Source organism: Halichoerus grypus, chromosome 9 (assembly GCF_964656455.1).
Source record: "Halichoerus grypus chromosome 9, mHalGry1.hap1.1, whole genome shotgun sequence".
NCBI classification, from domain to species: Eukaryota; Metazoa; Chordata; class Mammalia; order Carnivora; family Phocidae; genus Halichoerus; species Halichoerus grypus.
The window spans coordinates 142900111-142927216 of NC_135720.1; the positions used below are offsets into that span (position 1 = coordinate 142900111).

The following is a 27106-nucleotide window of genomic DNA, read 5'->3' on the forward strand; positions in this document are numbered from 1 at the left end:
GCCTGACCACATACGTGGGCACCGTGGCCAGCAGGTTGGCACATAAAACTAACTGTCACAACTAGTTTCCTATTTGAAAGGTTAAAATAACAAAAGGCAGGCGATACCAAGTGGTCTCAAGGACATGGAGTACTCTTAGATGTGGGCACGCCAATGGGGTCAATCGCTTGCAAAAACATTTTGGCATTAGAAGACTAAAGCTTGAAGCTACACATTTACTGTGATCCCACAGTCTCATCCATGAGTATATCTCCCCAGCAAAAATCCCTCCTTCTGTTCACTTGAAAGACACGGATGAGAATATTCATGACAGCGCCGTTTATCATAGCCCAAATTAGAAGCAATCCAAATGCCCTCCTGGAGGGGGCGGACTTTAAGAAATGCCTTAACATCTGTGGCTTATTTTGAAGAGTGGAAATAGTGGGAAAATGCCTGTCAGAATGAGAGTGAAGGCACTGAGGGACTTCTACGACCCAGGAAGCTCAGAATAAGAGTGGGCCAGAGGGGTGACACTCCAGTATTTGACACCCTGGTGGCTGCTCCTTCCAAATCCCATTCTTCCTCCTCCTCCTATGTGTGTATGTGGGGAGGGGGGCTGTTTTGTTGTGTTTTTCTATAAACAAAAGCTCTGTCCCTACCTGGACCTTTTCTTTCCACTTTCATCTGCATGCAAATCAGAGTACTGAGTCTCTGAATTCATGCTTTGTTTCCCAAATCAACCAAAAAGCCCAGATAAATGTTCTTGGTCCCTGAATGTGCAGGAGAAGGTATGAAGAGAGAGGACGCGGACCAGAAAACCTTCCCCTGGAGTCTCTAAAGAGACGGAGACATTGAACATGGTGAGTACCGGCAGGAAACTGTGCTATTTGATTTGGGAGGTTTTCTCTAACTGATCTGATTTTCATTTTTTATTTTTAAATCCCACTTCTTTACATCCTGTGTTGTTTGACTCTCATTTCTAGTTATGTTTGGACCAAAACAGACAAGTAATGAAACGGAACCAAAACTTGCAGATGTGATTCCATGCCACACACAACAGATAAAGCGTACCAGACCACGGTGTGCGAGACAAACTACCTGAGCTCACCTTCTTTGTATTTCACTTTATTTATAGATTTTATGGCAGTATCATGGAGTAATTCCACATGGACTCACATTCCAAAGATAAGACCACTGACTGTCCCAGTCATTTACTTAGTTTACATATTCTGATCACTGTTGCCACAGATCTCCTTCTGCAATTTCTGCTCTAAAATTATCCTATGACTACTCCTGGCCCCGAAAGTCCCCTCCTCGAGGCACTGAAACTCTTTCAGACTAAGATTCTCCCTTGCTGAGAAAGTTTAATACCCCGTTTACCAGAATGAACAGGCTTCCCTGATGGTTTTTGTATGGGGCTCCACATGGATTTTGCTTTTAGTCTCAAAGTGGAAGTATTCCTGGGCTTGGCAGCCAAAGCCTTAAATCCATGTCCTGTGGTTTAACAAACCTTTCCCAGTCTTGGACTCTGGAGTGTTCGGGCTGAGAAGATAGAATGGGTGTGGTGCTCTTCTTTATAAACTAATCATTCATATGAAGCTGCAATAGCAATCACTTATTATCATTCAAAAACAGATTAACACCTCATTGCTGTCGAAAGATATTCCCCAAACTTGGGCTAGCAGAACACTTAATCCACAATCGGTAAGAACCTCATACTCCAGACCAACCACTTAGACTTATCTATGGAAGCAAAAATCTGAATAAGAGTAAGGCAGTAACATTAATTTCCAACTGTAGGCAATAGCAATGGAAGCATCCCCTGATCTGCCCCCACACCTGCCCCAACTTTTGGTTCCCTGGGTATAGACACAAACTAAGAGTTCAAACTCAGCCCTGCCACTTACTAGCTGGGTGACCTTGGCCATATTATTTTACTCCTATGGGTGTCAGTTTTCAGATTTATAGACTAAGCGTAATAATAGTATTCACTTCGTCTGAATGTGATCACGCAGGCTAACACACATGAAGCACTTGGAAATAGGTCTGTAACACATGCTTGATAAGTAGGAACTGATATGAAAGTCATTCCCGTGTATAAACTACAGCAGGATTGAGTCGCTAACCACTGGTTTTTAAAAAGTGTGTTCCCTGCAGTATCTGTGAAAAGCAACCTCACAACCACACTTAAGAAAGTCCTTGGTCTAGGTACCATTTTACTGGGCAGTGTTGGGCAAGTCAAGCTTCGGTTTCTTATTCTGTAAAATGGGACTGATATCACCAAGGCCAAAGGGTTATATTGGTGATTAAATTAAATGAAGTAACGCATATGATGCTAATTCAGTGCTTGGGACATAGTAAGGATTCAAAAAAATGATAGCTGTTAGAGTAAATACTGCTTTACGCATCTTGAACTCTAGATGGTGGCAACGAAAACACCTCCACTCCAGGAGAGCACGGGGATCTGACTCTGATGCTGAGAATCCAAGTGGGCTATGACCCGTAATTGAGGAAAAGGAGTAGCCTTCCTCAAACCGGGTGTGATATTAAGTGACGTTCACACCCTCACAGATGAGACTGAGGGTCAATGTTCCAGACCTAGTGGTGTTTGGAATGGAAGGAAGAGATTATCTGACGCAGGTAACTGGTAACTGGCAACGCGCAGTGAGACCAGCAGTCGACCAGAACGCAGAAGTTTCCGTTTTGTTTGGCGGCAAATGGACCGGACTTCGGGGTAAAACCGTAGCCGGCAGGATTCGAACCTGCGCGGGGAGACCCCAATGGATTTCAAGTCCATCGCCTTAACCACTCGGCCACGACTACCTCCGGGCAGGTGTGTGTTGTTAGCGCCCTTGAAGGTGCGCCACCTGATAGGCGCCGGCCCATCCCCCGCCGTGGTGCGACATGACACTGTGATGTAGGGAAGGATGCTTTGGCGTGTGGTCCGCGAACAAGGAACGTCCTACGTCCGTTCGGGGCTTCTCAGTCTCGGACGAAACGCGTCGCCCATAAGCAAATCCAACTTCAGCGGGGCGGGGGGAATTCAGGGAAGCGCCGGGAGCCGAGGGGGACTGTCCACCCCCCTCACCGCCGACCGCCCGTGCGCACGGAGGGACTTTGGCGCAGGTGGCGGCCCCAGCGACCCCAGACCTGCAGTGCCAGCGGCGCCTGGAAGGACTGGGAGTCGTTCGCGTTTCCTTTCCGCCTTAAACACTCAAACCTAAATGTCTTCGATGGCCTTCAACTGCTTTGCCCTTTCCCTGCTTCCAAAGAACTGGCTGAAGCCCGACCTGGGCGGGGGTGCGGGCTGGGAGGGGGCAGGGGGCGTCCAGGAGCAGAAGGAGACGCTGGGGGGGCCCCTGCCCCTCGCCTCCGCAGAGAGGGAAGCCCGCAACCGCGGGAGCCTGGCCGATGGGGGAGAAGCGGCTCGGACAACAGGTTTTCCAGCCTCAGGACATTCTCTCCGCTCCCCCCCACACAGGAGGGTGTGAATGCCAACGAAATCTAGCTGTGTTAATAGAATTGTTCCTACCAGTAGACCTGGTTCAGTGACACACTCCAGAACCGGGTTCTTCTTTGAATGGAAAATTTAGGGACCATAGGATTGAGCCCTGGGAATTGATCAAAACACCATCGCAGTCGACTCAGACAGACTTTCAGATACAATCAGGAGAAACCTTTCAGGTCCGAGGTCCTCAAAGTCTCTAGGAGTTAACTCTCCCATATCTGTTTTCCCTTGGGGCAGGCAAAGAGAGGACTGCTGCTGGGCTGGGCCCAAGTGTGTCGCCCAAGAAGATGCGCTGCAATCCTTCCCCTCCCACCTGGGAATGCGACTTCATTTGAAAACGGTCTTTGCTACTGCAGTCAAGTTCAAGTGAGGTCATTCTGGGTTAGGTCGGGCCCTAAATCCAATGATAGTATCCTTACAAGGAGAGGGAGATTTGGAGACACACAGAAGCAGACAGACGGGGACAAAGGCCACGTCAGAAGGTGGCAGGGATTGGAGCAATGAAGCTGCAAACATAGGCAGGCCAGGGAAGAAGCCATGAAAGAGATTTACACTCAGACCCTCCAGAAACAACCTTGCAGACACCCTGAATTTGGGTTTCTGGTTTCTGGAGCTGTGAGAAGGTAGATTTCTGTTGTTTTAAGCCACACACTTTATGGCAATTTGTTAGGGCAGCCCTAGCATGCTAACAGAGCTCCCTTCCCCAGGCGCCTGGAACAAGGGCCTTGTTCGGGGTAGCACTTCTGAACCGCTACTCCCAGTGCTTCCACAGGGCAAACTTATTTTGGAGAAAACTCTTCTAGGGAAATAATCCAAACTAAAGGAAATCATTTATGTGCAAAGACTTATACGATACTTTTAGTTATAATAATAACATGATTAAAACATCTCCAACAATGGGGGGATGATTATATAGCTTACGTTATATATAGCTGGAAGAGTGTTGCAAAGCTACTGGAAACAATATTTTGGAAGAGGCTGTGATAGCTCAGGGAAGAAGCCCATGATAAAATGTTAAATGAAAGGAACTAGATTAAAACTATATGTAATATATGACCTTGATTATGTACAATTTTGCTTTATAAATATTTGGAATTGGGGGGAAATATGCCAAATACTGGGTTTGAGGGTTGTGGGTTATTTTTCTCCTTTGTTTTTCTATGATTTGAAGCATACATCATTACTGAAATTTTTAAAATGAAGAAGCAGAAATAGTGATTTTATTGCTGGACCGAGAAAGATGTAATCTCTAGATACAAGACTTCAGTATTACTCAGTAGCCAAACATGGGCTCAAGGGGTCATTGTCCAAAGGGACTACTTGTTAAATATGTTGGTGAAGCCAAATTTTACAGAGAGATTAAGTGCCTGGCCCAAGGTCACAGAGCTAGTAGCTAAAAGCAACTGAAGACTTGCAGCTAGGAAATCTGAATTCAGTGCAGGGAAGGTTTAGGGCAGAAACATGCTGCATTCATTTTGGCTTTTGTTGATTTATTTGTTTTTATTTTATTTATTTATTTGACAGAGAGAGAGAGAGTGAGAGAGGGAATGCAAGCAGGGGGAATGGGAGAGGGAGAAGCAGGCTCCCCGCTGAGCAGGGAGCCCGATGTGGGACTCGATCCCAGGACCCTGGGATCATGACCTGAGCCGAAGGCAGCCGCTTAACGACTGAGCCACCCAGGTGCCCCTGTTGATTTATTTTTTAATAGGTTTTGTCAATCCATTTTGCTTTTAAAACTAAATGTTGTATAATTTATAATGATGATGATGATAGTAATAATAATTTGAGAAATAATTTGGGAGATTGAAGTCCAAAGCCAGCCACGATGGTGAGGCTGTGGCTGGAAGAGACTGCCTTTCCGATGTTCAGATTTTGAGAAATAGTCCTCAACAAACGAATGTATAGGTTGCAGTTTTTTGAGGGGTGTACTTTTCTCAGATGCTCAAGACGATCAGCACCAAACAAAAACCCTTAAAATGCTCTGTAACAGATCATCTCAGTTATAGTGTTTTCAGAGTAAGGTCTTCTGCTCTTTGCCTTGTTTAGTTAGGAAAAGATTTTTCTTATAAATTAAAATAGACCAATTTTTAATAAAGTGCAGCAGGAGAGTGGCACCTGTCCAAAAGGGGTGTCACCCTGAGAAGAAGACTTGGCAGAGGTTCTGCCCCGGGCTCCCCACCTCCTCGCCCCGTGGGCGTCACTCAGAAGGCAGAGTGATCCCTGAAGGCCTGGAGCGAGAGAATCATCCAAACAGTCGTGATGGGAACCAAACTTGAGCTTGGAGTGGTAAAAAGGATTAGAAAAACCTATCTCCTGCCCCAGGGTGCTGGCAGGAAGCCAGCCCTGAGTGAACCGCTCGGAAGCCACCTGAGACCAGTCAGACACCACGATGCCACCATTTTTACTCATCTACACATATTCTCACAGTGAAGCCACTTGGAAAACACTGCCAACTGGGGACTAGAAGGGCTTTTGTGTGGTTTTTTAACTCTCTCTGTGTGTCTTTCTTGTGAACATGCATGCAGAGAGGTGGATGGAAGTTAAACGCACGCTTCAATGATTCGTCACACGGGCAACATCCGTGTGATCCCACTCAGGTCAGATCCGCGCCCCAGAAGCTCCCTCCTGCCCCACCCCCATCAACAGATTGCTGAGCATATTTTAGGTTAAAATGATTACCCTACTATGTGTAGTTTTCTGTCCCTTCTGGTATATCCCACTTTGTTTATCATCCTGTCCTTTTATGCTCCCCTTTTATATCTTGTCTGCTTGTATATTGATTGACTAGGTCTACATTATTCTATTATTTCCTGGGCAGTCACATGAAAGTTGCATATGCCTTTGATTTTCTTTTGATGGTGAGCCTGGAGATCATCACATATAGTCCTGACCAAACAATTCTTATATTGATATTTTATCATTTCCCCAGACAATGCAAGAAACTTAACATTAGAAAAATGTAATTCTATTCATCCCTCTCTTGAGGGATGTCTAAATTCATTGTTTGCATACATTTGAATTCTACGTTTATTTTCTCCCCTAGAAGGCATTCATATTGTTTTATGCAGTCAATATTTACCTAGGTTTGATTATAATGGACCATTGTTATTCAGATTTTCTATGTCTTCCTCTGGGGTCTTTTCTACTTTATCTCTTGATTTTCAGGAACAGCAAGGCCTTCTGGCTGGAATATAATTTATGAGATACTTATGACTTGGGGGTAACAGGGCCTCTGTGAGTGGACAGGGAAAAAACCCAAGGAAACTAGGTTTAAATGATGCAGGATTTAGAAAATTCACTGGGAGTTATGAGAGAAAAAGGCTTCTGGCATGCCTTCCATTCACATGCCTACTTCTTGGACGGTACATGAAGAAGATCAGAATTCAAGGGGTTCCTCTCAGTGGGGCCAAGGAGAAGCTGTAGTAAGATCCAGCTACCCTGTGATAAAAATGAGCCTGTGACCTACTTATGTCTGAGTCAAGTCTCCCCAAACTGCATTATCAGGAATCTGCACCCCAACAGCCCTCTGAGAACTAGTCCGACTAGTATTTTGCATTCAGTCATGGATGCAACTTGGACCTAATCTACAAGATGAAGACTAATGAAAAATTTAGCCACGATTAAAAAGTGATTTTACTTTAGCAGTATGATGCTTAATTTCTACTTAGAGAATTTGTTTTTAGTTAGTTAAAAATTAGGTTAGGTGACATAGAAAATTTCCAAATGCAGAATATTCATAGCCTGGGGCCTATAGACTTTAAGTGTTCCACAAACACTCTGAAATAGTTTGCAAAAAGATATATGTATGCATCTAGGAGCACCTTTGTGGGAAAGGGGTTTCACATATTTTATTCAATATGATCTAGAATCTAGGGCCAAAAACATATACTATGAATCTTTGCTCTAATGACTTCTTTATCTTGGGAAAGAGGAGAAGAGTTTTTCAGTTGTATTTTGTTTGGGGGGAAATAAATAAGATGCCTATGAATGAGCATGCATATTCAAAGCAATTCCCAGAGACTGGTACCAGCGACTTTTCTGATGTGGGACTGACCTCGGTCTTGCAGGGAACTTACCATGCCCGCGAGGCTGAAAGCCCATGTGGAGTCTCCAGTGCTCCCTGAAGTCATCCGTGATGCTCCCTGACGTGCCCGGTTCAAAGTCTCAGCCCTCGAGGCCTAAAGCAACCTTGCAGCTGTGTCCTGAACCGAGGTCTCGGTCCACCATCAAACCATCAAATCTCCTCTTTTACGTTCATTATAGCTTGCGGCCCAGACAACCAGTCTATAGACTGTGTTGCATCTTGCATCTTCTCTATGAAAAAGTGTGACCCAAGACAGCCTTCAAAACAGTCGATCTCTGCTCAAATGTAAACATCCGGTTTTTATCCTTATTTGAAGAATGTGCGATTAACCTCCAGCCACCTGCAGGTCCCCTGAACTCATGTATTCATAATTTTAGTCTATCCCATCATTATTTGCCCCAAATCTCCGAGGCAGAGCCAGGGCTTGGTGTCCTGCCTAATGCTGTGCGCACAGCACTGAACACAGCAGTGGGCATGGCACACGAATTCCTCCGAGTCTCTCTGCCCTGAGGACCGCGGTGGGCTCTGCAGGCCAGAGCACTGGGTCTGATACTGTGGCTCATTAGTTAAAAGGGGAGGGAACTGTGCTGGTGCACATGCAAACCAGAGTTCTGAATTCACTTAGAAGAAATAATTTCATTTGGCCACTTTCTTGTTCTTATTCCCCAAAGCAATAGTTTCTACTTATTTGGGAAGATAGAAGAGAGAGTGTCTATATCCCCCACACTCAGTGTCTCCTGTGATTAAAATCTTACATGAGTGTGGCACATTTATTACAATCAATGAACAAATATTTATACATTATTAGTAACTAAAGTCCAAAAATTATTCAGATTTCCCTGGTTTACCTAATGTCCTCTTTGGTTCCAGGATCCTATTGAGAATATACCACGTTATATTTAGTCATCCTGTCTCCTTAGGCTCCTCTTGGCTGTGGTACTTTCTCAGACTTTCCTTGTTTTCGACGATCTTGACAGTTTGGGGTCCTGCTCAGGTGTTTTGTAGAATGCCCCTCATTTGTCCGAAGTTTTTCTCATAATTAAGCAGGAGTTAATGGGCTTGGGCGAGGGAGCTCACAGAAGTAAAGTGCCATTTTCATGTTCATCATTTATACAGGGTCAAGGGTATATACTATCAAAAATGGCTTCAGCAGTGGCCGAAGTTGACTTTGGTCCCTGGCTGAAATTGTGTTTGTCAGTTTCCTTCCCTCGCGTGCCCTTTTTCTCCCTTCCCAGGCTGTACTCTTTGGAAAGCAACCACTATGCAGACAGAGCCCACAATTGAGTGTGGAGCTAGGTGATTTGGAATTCTTCTGCCCTGGAGATTCCCCTGGAGACTGAGGTTGGGTGCACATCGAGAAAGATGCCGGAACCAGGCTGCAGGAATTGGTATGGAGTCTTCCTGTTCACTCATTAGGCATTTCATTTACTTCCCAGATGTCTCTTCTCCCCCATTTATTTATTCAATTATTTATATCTGCTTTGTTGTCGTTGTTGCTCAGAGAGTTCAGAACTTGGTACAAGCCCGAGTCCCTGCCAATACTCGTTGTGAATTTGTTGCAAGGACCTGAAGTTCAGTTGTGCTGAAAGCCCTCACGAGTCCCGCGTCTCCTGTCCCTAAGGCTTCTGGAAAGCACTTTATTTACCCCACTTGGCAGGAGAGTTTCACTGTCTTTGTGCTGCTGAGGGGAGGGCCAGGGGCCTCCGGGGAGAGGAGAGGAGCGGCTGAGACACCTGGACACGGGCCCTGTGACTCAGAGCCGCTGTCTCCCGCCGTCGGTTGTCACCTGCGCCTCTTCCGGAAGCATCTCCTTCCAAGCCAGATGTCTTTTTGCCACAGAAATGATCTCGGCTGAACGCCGATACCTCCCCGGGGTCTCGTTGTGGCTCCAACCCTGACACCCGCGAGTGTGCACTCTCAGGAAAGAGGGTTTGCTTCTGTCCTCAGCCTTCGGCTTGACCGTCGGGGATCGCTCCGGTCCTGCCGCGCGTCCTGTCCCCTTCGCGAACCAGGGAGCCGTCACCGCCGGGGGGTCGGGACAGGCTCACAGCTGCCGCCGGGAGGAGCCGAGTCAAAGCCTCCGCAGACGGCAGGGGCTCCGGATCGAGCTTCCAGCCGTCAGCGTCCGCAGGGCCGAGCGCGTCCCGGGAGCAGAAGGCGACTCTGTCGCCCGGGCCGAGCCGCACAGGCCGGGACGCCGTCGTCCGCAGTTTACCTGTCGGAATGAAGCTGCGGGGCGCAGCGGCCGCGAGCCGGCGGGTCCAGCAGCGCCCCCCCCGGAGCCCCGGCCGCCCCCCCCCGGAGCCCCGGCCGCCCCCCCGGAGCCCCAGCCGCCTCCCCCCGGCCCGCAGGCGGAGCCCCGGCCGTACCCCCCCCGGAGCCCCGGCCGCCCCCCCGGAGCCCCGGCCGCCTCCCCCCGGCCCGCAGGCGGAGCCCCGGCCGCCCCCCCCCCCCCCGGCAGGTGGAGCCGCTGCACCTGCGTCTGGGCCGCCGGGCGGGGGCGGCCGGGCGCACCGAGGCCAGCCCGCTGCGGAAAGGCCAGAGGGCGCCGACGAGCACGGACCTGTCCCTAGAAACCGATTTGCTCTGGGATTTTGCACGAAGAGCCCTGTGCACGCGAGAAAAGGCCCGTGTGTCTCGGAGACAGATATCAAAAACTAGGACGCGAATTTCAGCTTTGCTAGGGGCTCCTTGATTTCAGAAATGGAGATACATCCTGCCAGGGAGGAGGGCTGTCACCGACGGGGACTGTGGGGTTCCATGGTGTAATGGTTAGCACTCTGGACTCTGAATCCAGCGATCCGAGTTCAAATCTCGGTGGAACCTGAGCGCCTTTCTTTTCTTATAAAGTTTCCCTTTTAGGGATGGTTGGCAGGGGACCCCCAGTTCACATGAAACCAGAGTGTAATCCTGAAGGGGAAGATGACACGGACCCTGTGTGGACCCCACTGACTGCCTGCTGTATTGTTCAGAATAGAGGACCATCCTCCCTCTTTCTCCCCGTTTTCCTCTCCCACCTAACATATTCTGTGACGCTCACAATTTTGAGTTGAGTTGAACTTCTCCTGATTTATTGCTTTATGAAATGTAGTGAGCTCAATTCGTGCAAAAGGATGCAAAGGAATTGAGAGAGAAGAAAGATTCTCATGAATACAATACTTTTCTGACCAAAGAGAATGAGACTTCCTAATGTCTATTAGGTACAATGACCTGAATTTATGGGTGTTTCCTTTTCCACTGAGAAGCAAAGATTTGTGAAAATCTATTCATACTTTAAATAAAGAATTTGGGCCCCCCAAAATGCCCTCTCTCCTCTCTTAACTTAGATGGGCCCCATTTGTTTCTCACCATTTTTCCTTTTCTTCATAAACTTTATTATATTTAAATCAATGAAGATTTATCATGATATAATACATAACTTTAGAGTTTTTCTTCCTTGTGAAAGTTTAATACAGCAAAGTAAACATCCTACTTTTAAATTGTCTTGACCAGATGGGAGGAATTCTCAAACAGGACCTTTTCTTCAAAAACTCAAAGCTGGGGCTACCCACGTGGCTTAGTTGGTTAAGTCACTGTCTCTTGATCTCAGAGTCTTAAGTTCAAGCCCTGCACTGTGCTCCATGCTGGGCAAATATTTATAAACATCTCTTGGGAATAAAAGTGTGAGATATTCTTACTGCTAGCTATCTAGCTAAAGAATTCTCAATATTCATATTATCTTTTTATATTTAATTTTTATTAATTCCTAATATTACATAAAATAAAATTAGCCATTTTCATAAACTATTTATTGAAGCTTTTTATCCCAGAAATAGTGAAAATCCATTCATATTTCCACAAATGATAGTATTTTAATATATAAAGCACATAAGGAGATTTTCATTTATTCTTACTAGCTAGAATTATTATTCTTGTTTTAAAATAACTTTTCAGATAGTCACAGTAAACCTGGATGATGTGCCCTGTTCATATCACTAGTAGTCTTACGCTGATTAGATATGATGGTAAACAATACAATCTCAGGATTGTTTATTAAACTTAGGTTTAAGTGTGCCAGAAATGATGTGGAAATAGGCACCTGGCTATTTGGCTTAATAAAGGCAAAGGATAAAGCAAAACCAATCAGCAAAGTGATGAATTCAAGGCTGAAATCAAGTTTCATTACATCCGATGTTGATTACATTTAGATTTGTTAAGTGTGCATATTAAGACCTTAAGGGAAACTATAATAATAATAGAAATGGCATATTTAACTTAATTTTTTTATTTTGAGATGATTGTAAATTCAAATGCACTTCTAAGAAATAATGCAGAGAGATCTCCTGTACCCTTTACCCAGTTCCCCCCAATGAAGACACCTTGCAAATTATCCTACAATGTAACAGTCAGAATATTGACACAAATACAGTGAGGACGAAACATTTCCATCGCCACCAGGATCCCCGATGTTCTTTCACACAGCCACACCTGCTCTCCTCCCATCCCCCACTCCGTCCAACTCTGCCACTGATTGGTTCTCATCTCCACGTGTTCTCATCTAAAGAATACTATATAGGGGCCCCTGGGTGGCTCAGTTGGTTAAGCGTCTGCCTTCGGCTCATGTCATGATCCTGGGATCCTGGGGGTCCTGGGGTCCTGCGGTCCTGGGGTCCTGGAATCGAGTCCTGCCCATGGCTCCCTGCTCAGCGGGGAACCTGTGTCTCCCTCTGCCCTCCCCCCACTCGTTCATTCTCTGGAATCATACAGTACATAGCCCTTTGAGGTGAACTTTTTTCAGTCACTGTAATTGTTTCAAACTAAGATTTTTATTTGCATTATCTTTTAATGACCAGTGATGTCGAGCATCTTTTCGTGGGCTTATCAGCCGTTTAGATATCTTTTTTGGAGAAATGTTTATTCAAGTACTTTGCCCATTTTTGAAACTGGGTTTTCTTTCAGTTGTGGAGTTATGGGAATTATTTTATATAGTCTAGGCATTAAACCCTTATCAGATATATAATTTATGGTTATTTCCTCCAGTTCTGCAGGTTGTCTTTTCCCTCTCTTGACAGTGACCTCCGACGCACTAAGCTAAAATCAAGTTGTCAGCAGATCTGCATTCCTTTCTGGAGACTCCAGGGGAGAATCTGTTGCCTTACCTAACTGGGTCAGAACTCAGTTCCTTGTGGTTGTAAGACCAAGGTTTACTTGCTGGCTGGAAGCTCAGAATGGTTTCCAGCATTTAGAGGCCACCAAATTCCTTGGTTTGTAGACCCCCTTCCTGCATCTTGAAAGTCGGCAGTGATGGGTTGAATCCTTTCTCATGTCTCATCTCTCTGGCCTACTGGTTTGCCTCCCTTTTGAGCACTTTTGTGATTAGATTAGGCCTTCCCAGATAATTCAGGTAATCTCCTCATCTCAAGATTTTTACCCTTTATCACATTTGCAAAATCCCTCTTGCCATGTAAGGCAACATGTTCTCAAGTACTAGGGATTAGCACATGGACATTTGGGGATATCATTATTCTGCCCATCACAGCATCTGTTGAGTGTCTTTTTCATTCAGTTTAAGATCTTCCTGGTTCTTGGCATGACAATCGATTTTCAATTGATTCCCGGACATTTTGGGTATTATGCTTTGAGACTTTGGATGTTATTTAAACCTGTTTTAGTTGGTTCCCTCAAACATCTAACACTGCTCTGACAGAGGACGGGGCACACCTCCTGGTTACTATCGGGTAGGAATGGAATTCCAGATTCCTCATTCAGTCTCTCTCGATACCTAAGGTGTAGGCTCCCTCTTGTTGTGCAGTAGAGGGGGTCCCGGCTCCCCACTAGGCTTCCACCTGTTCTTCCCTGGTTGGAGGAGTAGGAGAGCGTCATCATTGCCATGTGAGCTCCATGAACAGGGAGTGTGTATGGCCCTTCCAGCTTAGCACTGGTGAAAATCTTTTCTCTCCCTGGGCCTCTTCTGATGCCACCCCAGTGGGGAGGGTAATAGACACTTCATTACTGCCAAGTGGGGCTGGTGGTGCAGACTTCCTTATAGGGTCTCTACTGACCGGGTATGGGAAATGCCTTTTTAAAGACTGGAGCAATGAAAGTCTCAGCCTCTTCCTCTGCTTTCTCTGGTACCTTGTGTTGAGGGGCAGGAAGCCGGGGTGGAGGGGAGCACCTTGCCGCAGGCTGGCAAGGGTGGGATTCTAGGCTCCCCACTCTATCTTTGCTGCTTGTGGGTGGGGGTGAGACTACAGTTTGTCTTTATTTCCATCTTCCTGCAAGTGAAAATCTCTAAAATGGAATGCTTAACCTCACTGAATACACAAAGTGAACTCAAAAATCATAAATCCTTAGGCTAAACATACAATTTTTTAAATATACAGCTTTTAGAAAAAAGAGGCAAGCTTAGGTCCAGGAACTTGTCAAAATATCATGACTTCCTACAGGGGGAGTGCTCTCAGTCTCCCATCCATCCTTGCTTCTTTTGATTAGATAGATTACGCAGCACACATACATACGGTGGGTCTGTTTGACCCTTAGGGACATTGTGGTCCATGAACTATCTTCACAGCTCTGTGGGAGAAGCCCCTCTGGCTGGGGCTCACCCCAGCTGGTTGTTATGGTAATTGCGCACCTCTGGCTTCTTGAGTTTCAGTATTTCCACCAGACATCTGGTGCTTTGGAGTCCTAGCATTCCCATTGCCATTAACAAGCCAAATTCTGTGACCGCCTCTCCTTCGGGGAGCCCTGGCTTGCACATAGAGCTAGCCCTGAACTCAGTAATTCTGGTGCCCTTCTCACCAGCACGCTTCTGATGGCCTTGCTGAACCGTGTTGGTTATCTTGGTAGGAAATGCCTGGGCTCGTGGGGGGTGGGGGGCCACTGGGGTGTTGGCTGTGACCCACTTCCATCTGGCTCACACTGGTGAAAAGTCATAAATCTTTATGCTTAAAAGTCGTGCATTATTTCTGTGTCTGTTTTACTTCAGTAAAACCAAAAACTCAGTTTGCCTTGATGGAGATATCTGGTTAGCAAAAGGAATAAAAGCCAGTATTTAACACAGGGGTTGTTGTTCTATGTTAGGGATTTTTCTCAGCACCTGGCAACATATTAAATTATGACATTCTCACTTCACAGCATGAGAAACTCATACAGGATCTGAAGTAACCCACTCAAAATGACACAGGTAGTAAGGGACTGAGCCTGCCAGTGAACCCAGGGGGTCTGGCAGCAGAACCTGGGTTTGAAATTTTCCATCTCTACACGAGGAAAATAGGAGCTTTGAAGGAGCATCTTCAGTCCAGGGCTGAAGATGATAAGGAACTTGGGGAAAGCAGTCCTGCTTGGCTCTTGGAAGAGGCTACTGCGGCCGACTTACTTTCCTTCAAGTCAAAATTCCAAAAAGCAAGGTTTTTTGGTTTGTTTTGTTTTAAAGTAAGTTTGACTCCGTACTAATGATGCTCATGAATGGATTTTTAGTCTCCCATCTTAACGCAGCAGGCCGCGACAGACACACCAGCCAAGTCCTATCCGTTAACTAGCAGCGCGCCTTCTTCCTTTATCAGCTGCATGATCTTCCACTATGGGGATGTTCCCAAACTGGTTTTGAAAATCGATGGTCACTTGGAGCAGGTGTTCACATCGGCGCTGCCCTCACGGTTCTGCCGCGAGTGCCAGAGCCCGTGTCCGCGAGCCGGGTGTCGCCTGCGTCCCCGTCGGAAGCGGCCCAGCACGAAGCTGGGCTCCCGGGAGGCCTCCTGCTCCGGCCCCTCCAGCAGGCCATCGGAGGAAGGCGTCCCTCTGGCCGCAGCAGCGCGCCCTGCGCCCGGGTGAGTCCGACGGCGCTCGGGGGGAGAGCCCGCGGCCTTCGCGAGGGGCTCTTGGCTGACGGGCGCGCCGGCTCGCACGTAGTCGTGGCCGAGTGGTTAAGGCGATGGACTAGAAATCCATTGGGGTCTCCCCGCGCAGGTTCGAATCCTGCCGACTACGCGGCTGCCCTCTGGGGACACCACCTCCGCTCTCCCGCCGCCCGCGCCTCTCGGCACCGGGCCTCACCCTTCCCCGCTGGCCCTTCAGAGCGCGCCCCGGAGCCTCCGCGCGTCCGCCCTGCTTTTCCAATGGTCTTCTCACGAGCCACTGCACCGCCGTCCCCAAAGGGGTTCCTTTTACGCGACGAAGAGCCCACGCTGTGTGTTGCTTTCCTCTGCTGCGATCAGAGCCTTGCTCGCCAGGCGGCCCTTCCCAAACGGGATGTCGGCAGAAGGGTTTGCACTGATGCTCTTCACAAGCCATGGAAGGTGGGTTAATCTGTTGACATTTCCTCCAGGGAATATGAAATGAAAATCACTTAAGCCCCGAAGCAATGAAGGATGTAACCATAGATAGATATGCACGTTGTACTTTTTCTTACTCCTTACTTTCTGGGTCCCCAGAAATTCTCCAACGAGCAGCCATCCTCCAGGGGGTGGGCCCTCTCTGGTGAGCCAGAAATCAGAAGGAGGAAAACAGGAATGAGCCCTAGATCTTCAAAGTCTGCCCCTCTATGGACAGGGTGGTCCATGGGGTGAGGGAATATAGGGGTCTTTCCCGAGTCGTGCTAATTCCGAATTCCACGTCAGGCCTTGGGGAGCTGAGCTTTCCTTGCTGAGCAGATCGTCGATTCTATCAGCATCACTGACGATAGGTAAGCGAGAGTGCGGGGACTTGGGGACCCAAGTCGGGCTGGGGTGAGGACGGTGAGACTGAGCCGGGGAGTTTGTTCCTGGAATTCATGATCGCAGGGAGGGGGGCGTTGGACCACCGCGGAGTCAGGAGAAAAGCACCGGCCGCAAGCAGGCAGACGGCTGCGGAGGGAACCGCTGTCCTTTGAGGAAGGAGCGGTGGCCCGCGGATGGGAGGACACGAGGATCAAGAGTCCGCCTGACGCCTTTTCGGCCTGTGGCTGCGGGTCAGCAAGTCCCGGGCCCGTCACCACCAGTTCCCTCTCGGTCCTTATCTGAAACCAGAGGAACAGAGGCCGAAGGTCCTTCTGTGGGCTGTGGCAGTCGGCGAGGGCCACCTCCCTCAGATCCGAGTCCTGCACCTTCGGGTGGCGTCCCCGCGCCCCCACTCTGTCTCCGTGTTCCCGCGGTCCGCGCGCTCGCAGGTGCGGCCCGCCGCCTGTCGTTCGGCCCCCTGTCCTCTCGGATCCCTCCTCCTTCCCCGCGCTGGCCCCGCGTCGCCCCCCCCACCCCCCGCTCCTCCGTCTCCCTTCCGTGCGCCCCCCGCGCAGAGACTCCCGCTTCTCCGCGTCGGTCCCCAAAGCTCCCCTCCGCAGGTGCTGGTGACGTCACCCCGCTCCAGGACTGCAAGCACCTGGCGGCGAGCAAGTCCTGGGCGCCGACCTGGTCACCTGAGGCTTCCTGGATTCGTCGTGATGTTGGAGCCGCCGAGTCAGGCCGGCAGCGAGGGAGGTGGCAGGCGAGAGGCAGGATCAATAAAGGAGCGGGGAGTGTTTTCCATGATTCTGGGGGGTTTGAACACAGCGCAGCGAAAACGAGGCCCTCCTGTCTCCGGAGGAGGAGAAGACTTGACAGGCTGTGATGTCCTTTCCCCTGAGGGGTCCCCGCTCTGGGATGTCCCCGCGGTTGTGAGGGAGGCGGAGAGCCCGAGCTCGCTGGGTGACAATAAGAAAGCCTAGCAGAGGATGGTTTCGATCCATCGACCTCTGGGTTATGGGCCCAGCACGCTTCCGCTGCGCCACTCTGCTCGCGGGGTGGGAGAGGCCACCTACTTCTCCAGTTTGCTTCTCAGCCTCTTGCCCCCCGTCTTACTATGCGCAACACGGCTGCCTTTCCCGTCTTCTCTCTACTCCCCTTCCCTTCCATCCATCTCCTCTGGGCGCTTCTCGCTCGTCCCAGCGTCACGGTCCACGTTCCCGTCACACAAGCTCTAGGTCGCAGGCTCCGCACATCTCCAGTCCTTTCTTTGCGAGGTTGCCAAGCGTCCCCTTTGGGTTGGGAATAATGATGGCCAGGATGTCAACTTGCCAGACCAAGAATCGGGCAAAGCCCTCTAAAACCGCTCACGAGTCGCCTTCTTTCTCAACCAAAGCCCTTTCCCTGGGATTCCTTCTTGGTCCCCGAGCCGCCGGCCTTGCCTCGTTTCCCTCCTCCTGAGCAGCACTCCGATTTACCAGCAAAAGCGGCCCACGTCTGTTTGACCTTTAGGGACCCCTCCCCACCTCTCCGCGCGGCTTCCGCTCGCTCTGCCGCTCTCGATTATTGGAGATCCCAACGTAACCCCCTACTTCCAAGTCCTCCTGGCGGCGTCCAGAGCCACCTGCCATTCCCTGCACCCGGCCGGCAGCGCCCGCGCTCCGCTCCCCACTTCCAGACCTCCGCGCGGACGGGCAGGTTGGTTCGTACCTGCCTCGTCTCATCACTCGGACACCGAGTTCGCTGCACCTTCAAACCTCTGAGGGTGCTGACTGGTCTCCTCCTTCACCCCGTTTCCATTCCCTCCCGAATTCTGCAGGATTCTCACCTTCTCCGCTAATCCTCGTCGTTTCTGTTCGTTTCCCTATTGTCTGCCACCGAAGCCGCAGATCTAGGGTAGGCAGCCCGAGACAGAATGCTGCGGGGGGGGGGGGGGGGTCCTCACTTGTACCGCGGGATTCACCTCGGAGAGTCCCTGGCCAGCGGTAAGCGCAGCGGCCTCCTTCCAGAAGAGGAGCACTTGGCCTAGGCACCTGTGCATCAGTCACCGTGACTCCTGAATGCTCCCCCGGGGGCTGAACGTTTCAAGCCAAGACCTTAAAAAGGGATTTGCAGAAATTCAACCAGGGACTTTGCCATTGCTAGGCAAGCCTATAAAGCTAAGCCCAACACCCGTTCTTAGCTTGACTGACGGCCCATTTTTTGGCTTTTGGTTAAGAGTTCTAATTTAAAAGCTTGCTTTTCCCCTTGCCTGTGGTACTATTCTGGAATGCACGAGAAGAGCTGCCACCTACAATTTTATAGCTAGAGAGCCCAGCTTTTCTCCCTCGGGGTTGACTAGTTAAGGCCCTTCAAATCTCCCTGATGTCGAACTTCGCTCTCCTGCCTCACTCCAGCCTACTTCATCTTTAGATTTTATTTCCCCCCCTACCCTGCTATCACTTTTGGCAGTGAGGTGAGTTTGTCTTAGACTTAGTGATCCTCTGTCTTGGTCTTCCTCTTTCCAGGTGCAAAAACTTAGAGTCATCTCTTGATCCAGAGAAAATCAGGCTTTAGGGGACTGCTTATTTTATATATAACACAGGAGATGGAAATTCCTGTAATTAAATAAGAAGTAGAGTTAGATTAAAAAAAAACTATAGAGTTAGGTTCAGCAAGATAACTCAGTGGAATGAAGCAATTGTCTTGAACTTTGGCTCTCTCACAGTGAGGTGAAATAACACATTAAAATGTATATTTGAAACCAAAATTTCTTACTCTTTGACATATTTGGTCAAATAGATGCCCATCATGCTGTTATGACAAATTGGCATGTTGTACTTTGTCCCAGAATTGGCAAGACTCCTTAACTTGATCTAATTTCCAGCTTCCTACCTTGTCAGCCCCTGATGGTCATCAGTGAGCTACACTCCAAACTGGGACAAACTCTGATAGAAGTGGGGAGATGGGCTGAATCAAAAAATAATACTCCACAACTGTGAGAAATGATGGAGAATACAGACATGTATTCATGCTGTGAGATTACGTGTAAAAAGATTTCAAAACTCTAAATGACCAATAGTTCTTGTTTTTTTTAAATAAACTGTGGAACATAATGGAATATTCTGCAGCAGATAATATGAATGAGGCATGTTTCTACGTACTGATGTGAAATGCGTATACAATATATGTAAATATACGTGTACTTGATGGAACTGCAGACTCACATGCAGTTGTAAGAAATGATAAAGAGAGAACACTTTACCCTAGTTTCCCCCAGTGGTAACATCTTGGCTCATTACAGTAACACAAGCGGGTACTGACATTAATACAGTCCTCCAGTCTTATTCTGATTTCCCCCGCTGTACTCATTTTTGAGTGTGGTGGTAGGCATTTAGTTGTGGGTGGTTTTAACCCATGTGCAGATTCCCGTATCCACCACCACAAAAGTGTGGCTTCATCACAGCAAGAATCCCTCCTGTCACCTTTTAATGACCACACCCACCTTCTCCCAGCACTCCCTCCCTCATACCAGGAAAGCAGAAACTGATTCTTCATTTCTCTAATTTAGTCATTTCCAGAATGTTGTAGAAGTGGAATTACGCAAAATATGACATTTTGAGATTGGCTTCTTTTCAGCATAATTCCCCAGGAAGTCATCCAATTTGCCACATGTACCTATAGTCCATTCCTTGGTCTTGCTGAGGAGTATTCCATAGTATGGATGTATCATAGTTGCTGAGCCTTTCACCTAGTGATACGGATTGTTTCCAGTTTAGGCCTATTCTGGGTAAAGATGCTGGAAAAAATACATATAGGTCTTTGTGGGAGCATAAGTTTCTATGTCTTTGGAATAAATACCCAAGAGTGGTGTTTATTACTGGATTATCTGATCATTTCCTGTTTAGTTTTGTAAGAAACTGCCAAACCATTTTCCTGACTCACTGGACCATTTTACATTTCCACCATCAGTGTATGAGAGTTTCCCCACATCCTCACGGGAATTGGGTGTCGTCATTACTTTTGTTTTAGCCATTCTGATAGGTGTAGGGTGATATCTTATTGTGGTTTTAATTTCTATTTCCCTAATGGCTAATGATGTTGAACATTTTTTCATGTGTTTATTTGCCATCTGTGTATCATCATGGGTGAAATGCTGCGATGTCTCTTCATGGCTTTTATCCATTTTCTGACTGAAGTGTTGGCTTTCTCTTTTAATCTGTTCAGTTTTGAGAATTCTGTCTACATGTTCCAGATACTGACCTTTGTCATGTATGTGATTTACAAATGTTTTTTCCAAATTTGTAGCTTGTTTTTTTTTTCAACCGCTTCATAGTGTCTTTTGCAGAGGAAAAGTTTTTAATTTTGCAGGGATCTGATTTATCTCTTTTCCTTTTAAGGATTGGGCTTTTGGTATCAAGTCAAAGGAATCTGCCTGACCCTAGATCCTGAAGATCCGCTATTATTTTCTAAAAGTTTTATAATTTTACAGTTCAGTCTGTGATTCATTTTAATTTTTGTGTACAGAATGAGGTTTAGGTCAACGTGGATTTTGTTTTGTTGTTGGTTTTTTGTTATTTATTTATTTATGCCCATGGATGTCCAATTGCTCCGGCACCATTTGTTGAAAATACTGTTGCTCTTCCATTGAATTTTTTTCTGCACTAGTGTAAAAAATCAGTTGGGCATATTTCTATGGGTCTATTAGTGTGTGTGTGAGTAAAGCAATAGAAGTTTATTAAGTGAAGATACAGAAAAGCTCTCAAGAGTGGTCCCGACAGGGCTGCCAACGAAGGCCTTTAGTGTTGGTCTTTTATAGAAAGCTAACCAGGGAACTTAAATCCTTTTAACATTTCTACTGATCGCACCACTGAGCAAGGACTAGTGATAACACCTTCGGTAGTTTACTTCCTTTTTAGGGTCTGGTTATTCCTTGTTGGTCACAGGTGATTATCATAAAGACACCCACCCCAAACGACCCACCCCACACGCCCAGGGTAGGAGGGTCCGATTTGTCCCCTTATCTCTGGTCTCCCCAAACCTCCACATTTTGGGGATTTCTGTGAGCCTGATCACATAGCCCACCATCTCTCCCTACCTAGCCCCGCCTGTCCCTTACTCATTCCTCCCCCTGGAATAGTAACCCTAACTGCCGCCAGGGAATGGACGATGATCGATGACCGCTCTGGCTGCTTCTTGCCGAAATGGGGCAGCGGGTTGTGTGGCAGTTAGAATCTATCCAGGGGTCTGTCCAGGAGCTCTCAGTATATATCTTTAAGGGAAAGAAATAACCAAGATGAACACTGTGTATGCGTTTGTACCATTCATTTAAAAGGGTGGCTTAGTGGTTAAGCATCTGCCTTCTGCTCAGGTCCTCATCCCAGGGTCCTCCATCTCGAGGGGAGCTCAGGCTCCCTGCTCAGCAGGGAGTCGGCTTCTCCCCCTCCCTCTGCCTCTCTCCCCTGCTCATGCTCTCTCTCAAATAAATAAATAAAATCTTAAAAAAAATAAAAATATAGAGTGGACTGAATATTATACACACACATAACTCTGGAAAGTTATACAAAAACTCATTCCACTGTGGGGGGAAACTGAACAGCTAGAGCACATAGGTAGAAAAGACTTTTTTTTTCACTGCATGTATCCCAATATCATTTGAGCTTCGTCTCATGATTATTATTTTAAAATAGTTTAAATATTAAAATTCTTAATAGGCAATGAATATACACTTTACGTCAGTTGATTACAGCTTTATTTTAGACCTTGTTTTCCAGTTACATGCAAGCAAATGATTTTACTGTGTTCGGATAGCATTTATTTCTGGCACTTCTTCACTTACTTACCCCAGAAACAGGCTGGGGTTGTGTTAAGCAAGCATGAAATTCCAGATCGGCTTCACACAGATAGATGAAAATATGAGCGGATTGGGAGATATCAAGGATACAGTTGGGATGCGAGAAAGGAAATTGCTGAAAAGGCAGCAATCTGGTGGAGAAGCAAGCATTCCCACTGACTTTTATTCTTTTTGAAAGAGTTGCTTCAAGCAGGATTTTGATTGCAGGAAACACCAAGGTATCTCTGAAATTTGGACTCTTGGGAGAAAAGAAAACATTGGGACTCTGTTCAAACCTACTAGATAATACAGTAATTATGATTTCTTTTTTCTGGCCAGACAGAGACTCCGTCACAGGCCAGTTAATCCCAAGACCAAAACAGGGAAGCTCAGTAAATGAGGATGCATTGCTTACAGGTCAGGTACAATTCATGTTCCTTTGGACTTGCAGCTATGTAGGATTTCAAAGTAACCTACAAGATGTCAAAATACCCGTAGTCGGCAGGATTCGAACCTGCGCGGGGAGACCCCAATGGATTTCTAGTCCATCGCCTTAACCACTCGGCCACGACTACACAGGGGAGCCTGCCCTTGATAAAGTAAATAGCCTTACTGTACCTTAGCTCTCTATAGGATCAAATTGCATACCAGAAAGTGTATTTGTGGTCTATCTTTCCTATTCTTTAATGTCATTTGGATGACAATCGTGCTGTTGCACCATATTGGCAATTAACACTCTATCCTCAGAACTGGAAGGACTCCTTATTCTGATGGGTCGTTGGAATGAGATCAGCTTCCTGCTCCACCATCCTCTGATGGATTCATGAGATACAACCCACAGCTGGAACAAGCTTTAACATTCACAGCAGGGTTACATGTAATAGGTATGATTTTTAAAAACTAGAGTGAAAAGGTAATGTACATGCTTACATTTTAACTCTGGAAGGTTCTACCAGACCTGGCTTCAAGTTGCTGGTGTCGATAGAAACTGAAGAGCTGAGCTTGTGGATTGCAGAGAGGTTTTAGTTTTCACTGTATATACTTCAAAATAACTTGAGTTTTACTATCATTATTATTTATTTATGTGTTTTTCTTTATCCTTTTTATACACCTGGAATTGCTGGATCATACAGTAAGTCTGTGTTTAATCTTTTGAAGAACTGCCAGACTGTTTTCCAACATGAATGCACCATTTTCATTCCCCCCCAGCAATGTATGATGGTTCTGGTTTCTCCATATCCTCCCCAACACTTGTTATTATATGGCATTTTCATTAAAGCTATCCTAATGGGTGTGAGGTGGTATCTCATTGTGGTTTTGATTTGCATTTCCCAAATGACTAATGATGGCAAGCATTTTCTCCTGTGCTTATTGCCAATTTTTACATCTTTCTTAGAGAACTGTCTATTCCTGTCTTTTGCTCATTTTTAATGGGTTATTTGTCTCTCCCTTGAGTTGTAAAAGTTCTTTATAAATTCTAGATGCAAGCCCCTTATCAGATATGTGATTTGCAAATATTTTCTCCTATTCTTTTGGTTGTCTTTTATTTTCTTGATAGTGTCTTTTGAGGCACAAAAGCTTTTAATTTTGATGAAGTCTAATTTTGATGAAGTCTAATTTTGATGAAGTCTTTTTTGTTGCTTGTGCCCTTGGTGTCTTATCTAAGAATCCACTGCCAAATCCGAGGTCATTATTTCCCCAGTGTTCCTTCTAAAAGTTTTATAATATTAGACCTTATATCTTTGTCCCATTTTAGTTAATTTGTGTAAATTGTGTGAGGTAAGGGTCCAATTTCATTCTTTTGCATGTGGTTATCTAGTTTTCCCGGCACCACTTGTTGAAGAGACTCTTCTTTCCCCACTGAATAGTCTTGGCACTTCTAATAAAAAAACCAGTTCGCCGTAGACATATGGCTTTACTTCTGGACTCTCGGTTCTACCCCATTGATCTCACTGTCTTGATTATTACTGCCTTGTAATTAGTTTTGAGGTTGGGAAGTGAGTCTTCCTTTTTCTTCTTTTTTCAAGATTGTTCTGGATATTCTGGGTCCCTTGAAATTCCATGTGAATTTTAGAATCACCTCATCAATTTCTACAAATAAGTCAGCTAGCGTTCTGATCAGGAAGATCAATTTAGGGGAGAATAGCCATCATAACAATGTTAAGATGTAATCCACAAATATGAGATATCATTATCTATCTTCATCTATTTCAACAGTGTTCTGTAGTTTTCAGAATATAAGTTTTGCACTTGTTTTGTTAAACTTATTCCTGAGTATTTTATTCTTTTTGATGCTGTTTTAAATGGAAGTATTTACTTTTGACCCTTTTTTCCTTCCCTATGAAACATGATGAGGCTGTCTGAAGCCTCCCAGACATACATATTAAGTGCTGAGAGATGTCAGGGATGAAATTGCCTAGTACAGCCCATGTAGACAAAAACAAACAAACAAACAAACAAACAAATAAACCCAACAACAGAAAAACAAACTGAAATAAACCATGAGTCTTTGAACTCAAATGGCTGGGTTCAGAGGCCAGAGTGCTAACCATTACACCATGGAACAATTTTGGTTAAAGAGGCTCTTTCGTATGATTCATCATGTCATAAAACTCCATTTCTGAATGAATTTAATCTTATTGACTGGGGTATAGTAACACGAAGTTAAGACAAAGAACATGGCCCTGCTCTTGTGATCTGTGCCCACTATGAGGGATACCCCATACACATGCAATTAATAAAACCCACCCAGGAAGAGTTTGAATAAACTGCTAAAGACTGAAAATGTGGGGGTGCTTGCCTGGCTGGCTCAGTCAGTAGAGTGTGTGACTCTTGATCTCAGGGTTGTGAGTTTGAGCCCCACATTGTGTGCAGACATTTCTTAAAAAATACAATGTTAATATTAAAAAAAAAAAAACCCTGAAAGTATAATGGCAGAGATGAAGTGGAAGGCATAAATAAAATTTAAACCTGTCATTTTTAGGTGAATGGGATTTGAAGATGCTGGTTGGAAGAAATTGCTGGTCCACGTGTTTTTATATACAAGAGGCAGCTTGTGGAACTAGATCCTCAAACTAGAGCCTGTTTCTTCTCAATGTGATAGTGTAAAATAACAGGAAAAAAAAAAAGAATATGTTTGTCAATACCTTTAGCAGTATGGACTGGGCAAGTCCTGGAAAGTCGTTTGTTTTAGGTGGACTTGTGCCTGTTTTGGTCTGTGAACATCATAAGTATACATGGCAGTGAGCATCGTGATTTCCAATAAAGCTTTCTTCCCTGGCGTAGTGGTGAGTGTGACTTTGTCACTGGGAAGAGAGATGTTGGGCTCGTGTCAGGCAAACCTATTATTAGTTAGACAGAATTTGTTTGGAGCCCACATATCTCCTCATAGTCATTTTCTGTGTTTTCCTAAACAACACAATAAAGTGAGCAAACTCTTCTTTTCATTCAGTGGTCATGAAGTTATTAAGAAAGAAATTATGAACTTATTTTTGGTTCAAAATCTCATGGTGTGTAAAATAACACTTATTCACCCTCTCACGGAGAGATGCCGCGACACAAAACCGACAACTGTGGAGAGCACGTCAGGGGACTCACAAACACTGTTGGGAGACCACAGACGCCAGGCTGAGGACCGTCTGCGTTTCGGCATCTCCTCAATGTCACATAACCTAATTTTAACGAATAAGCGTCACCACTACTAAACTGTAATTAAACACAAAGTTGCTAAAGAAAAATCACCTGTCAAATGTGTCTATGTGAGTCATTAACCTCAATTTTATGAATTACCAGGCCAAAGCGCACCCACGCCTGAAGCTAAGATTCTAGTCAAACCAGTTCTTGGAATCGTCTTGCCTTTTTCAGAGGGCGCGTGGGCGTGAGCTCCTCAGAGCGCGCGTCTGGGACCCGAAAGGAAGGCGCAGGTGGGTCCAACACAGTGGACTGGAGCTCGGGCCTCCTGTAACCAGAGGCTCCTGGAGCCTCTACCTCCACCCCTTCTCAACCCTCCCCCAGGCTCTCCACCGAGAAGAAGCCCTTCATTTGTAATATTCTCCCTTTCTTGTTGAAGAAGGAAGCACAGGAGGGGCGCCTGGGGGGCTCAGATGGTTGAGCGCCTGCCTTCGGCTCAGGTCATGATCCCGGGGTCCTGGGATCGAGCCCCGCATCGGGCTCCCTGCTCGGCGGGGAGCCTGCTTCTCCCTCTACTGTTTGTGCTCTCACTCCGTCAAATACATAAATAAAACCTTAAAAAAAAAAAAAAAAAAAAGGAAGCACAGTAAAGGGAAACAGATGCTAGGCAACACCCGTTTTCTCTTAAAACTTAATGAATTTTCTGAGTTCTTTGTTTTCCCTGTTTATTGCAATTGCCACTTAGAGGTGGCACTTTCCACTTGGGGGTCACAGGTACCTCATAAGTAGCATTTTATTTAGGATGCTCTGTTGCTTCTGAAGGACTAACAGATGTAGCAAAGGAAATATACAAGTTTCTTAAAGTATATAAGGTTTTAGCACCTCTCATCACCACTGTCCTGGACCCCAGGACAAGCCAACCCAGCGAGGCGTCATCAACCCTGTTTCACGAAGAAAATGGCTTTACCTAATTTCTTTAGCTGTGTGTGGTGCTTTGCTATCAACACCCGGGCGGATTCGAGACTTGGCGACCGTCGCTGTGAGTCGTGGCTTTCACCTGCATTTGATCCAAAATTCCCTGCAATTTCCTTTTCTGCGTGGCGAGGACGTCCAGGGCCGGAGAAGAGCCCAGACACGGGTGCAATTCCAGATGCAAACCCTTCTGCCGACATCCCGTTTGGGAAGGGCCGCCTGGCGAGCAAGGCTCTGATCGCAGCAGAGGAAAGCAACACACAGCGTGGGCTCTTCGTCGCGTAAAAGGAACCCCTTTGGGGACGGCGGTGCAGTGGCTCGTGAGAAGACCATTGGAAAAGCAGGGCGGACGCGCGGAGGCTCCGGGGCGCGCTCTGAAGGGCCAGGGGGGAAGGGTGAGGCGCGGGCGGCGGGAGAGCGGAGGTGGTGTCCCCAGAGGGGAGCCG

The 27106-nt window shown here is 46.6% G+C and overlaps 5 non-coding genes across 5 annotated transcripts; 2 read left to right on the forward strand and 3 right to left on the reverse strand.

The window, feature by feature from the left end:
- Positions 1–2720: 2720 nt before the first annotated feature.
- On the reverse strand, positions 2721–2802 carry TRNAS-UGA (transfer RNA serine (anticodon UGA)). Its single transcript has one exon. It is a non-coding gene; the product is annotated as a tRNA-Ser (tRNA).
- Positions 2803–10325: 7523 nt separating this feature from the next.
- Positions 10326–10397, forward strand: TRNAQ-CUG (transfer RNA glutamine (anticodon CUG)). Its single transcript has one exon. It is a non-coding gene; the product is annotated as a tRNA-Gln (tRNA).
- Positions 10398–15457: 5060 nt separating this feature from the next.
- On the forward strand, positions 15458–15539 carry TRNAS-AGA (transfer RNA serine (anticodon AGA)). Its single transcript has one exon. It is a non-coding gene; the product is annotated as a tRNA-Ser (tRNA).
- A 1687-nt stretch (positions 15540–17226) lies between these two features.
- TRNAM-CAU (transfer RNA methionine (anticodon CAU)) lies at positions 17227–17298 on the reverse strand. Its single transcript has one exon. It is a non-coding gene; the product is annotated as a tRNA-Met (tRNA).
- Positions 17299–22551: 5253 nt separating this feature from the next.
- On the reverse strand, positions 22552–22633 carry TRNAS-AGA (transfer RNA serine (anticodon AGA)). The gene has a single exon. It is a non-coding gene; the product is annotated as a tRNA-Ser (tRNA).
- Between the last annotated feature and the right edge of the window lie 4473 nt (positions 22634–27106).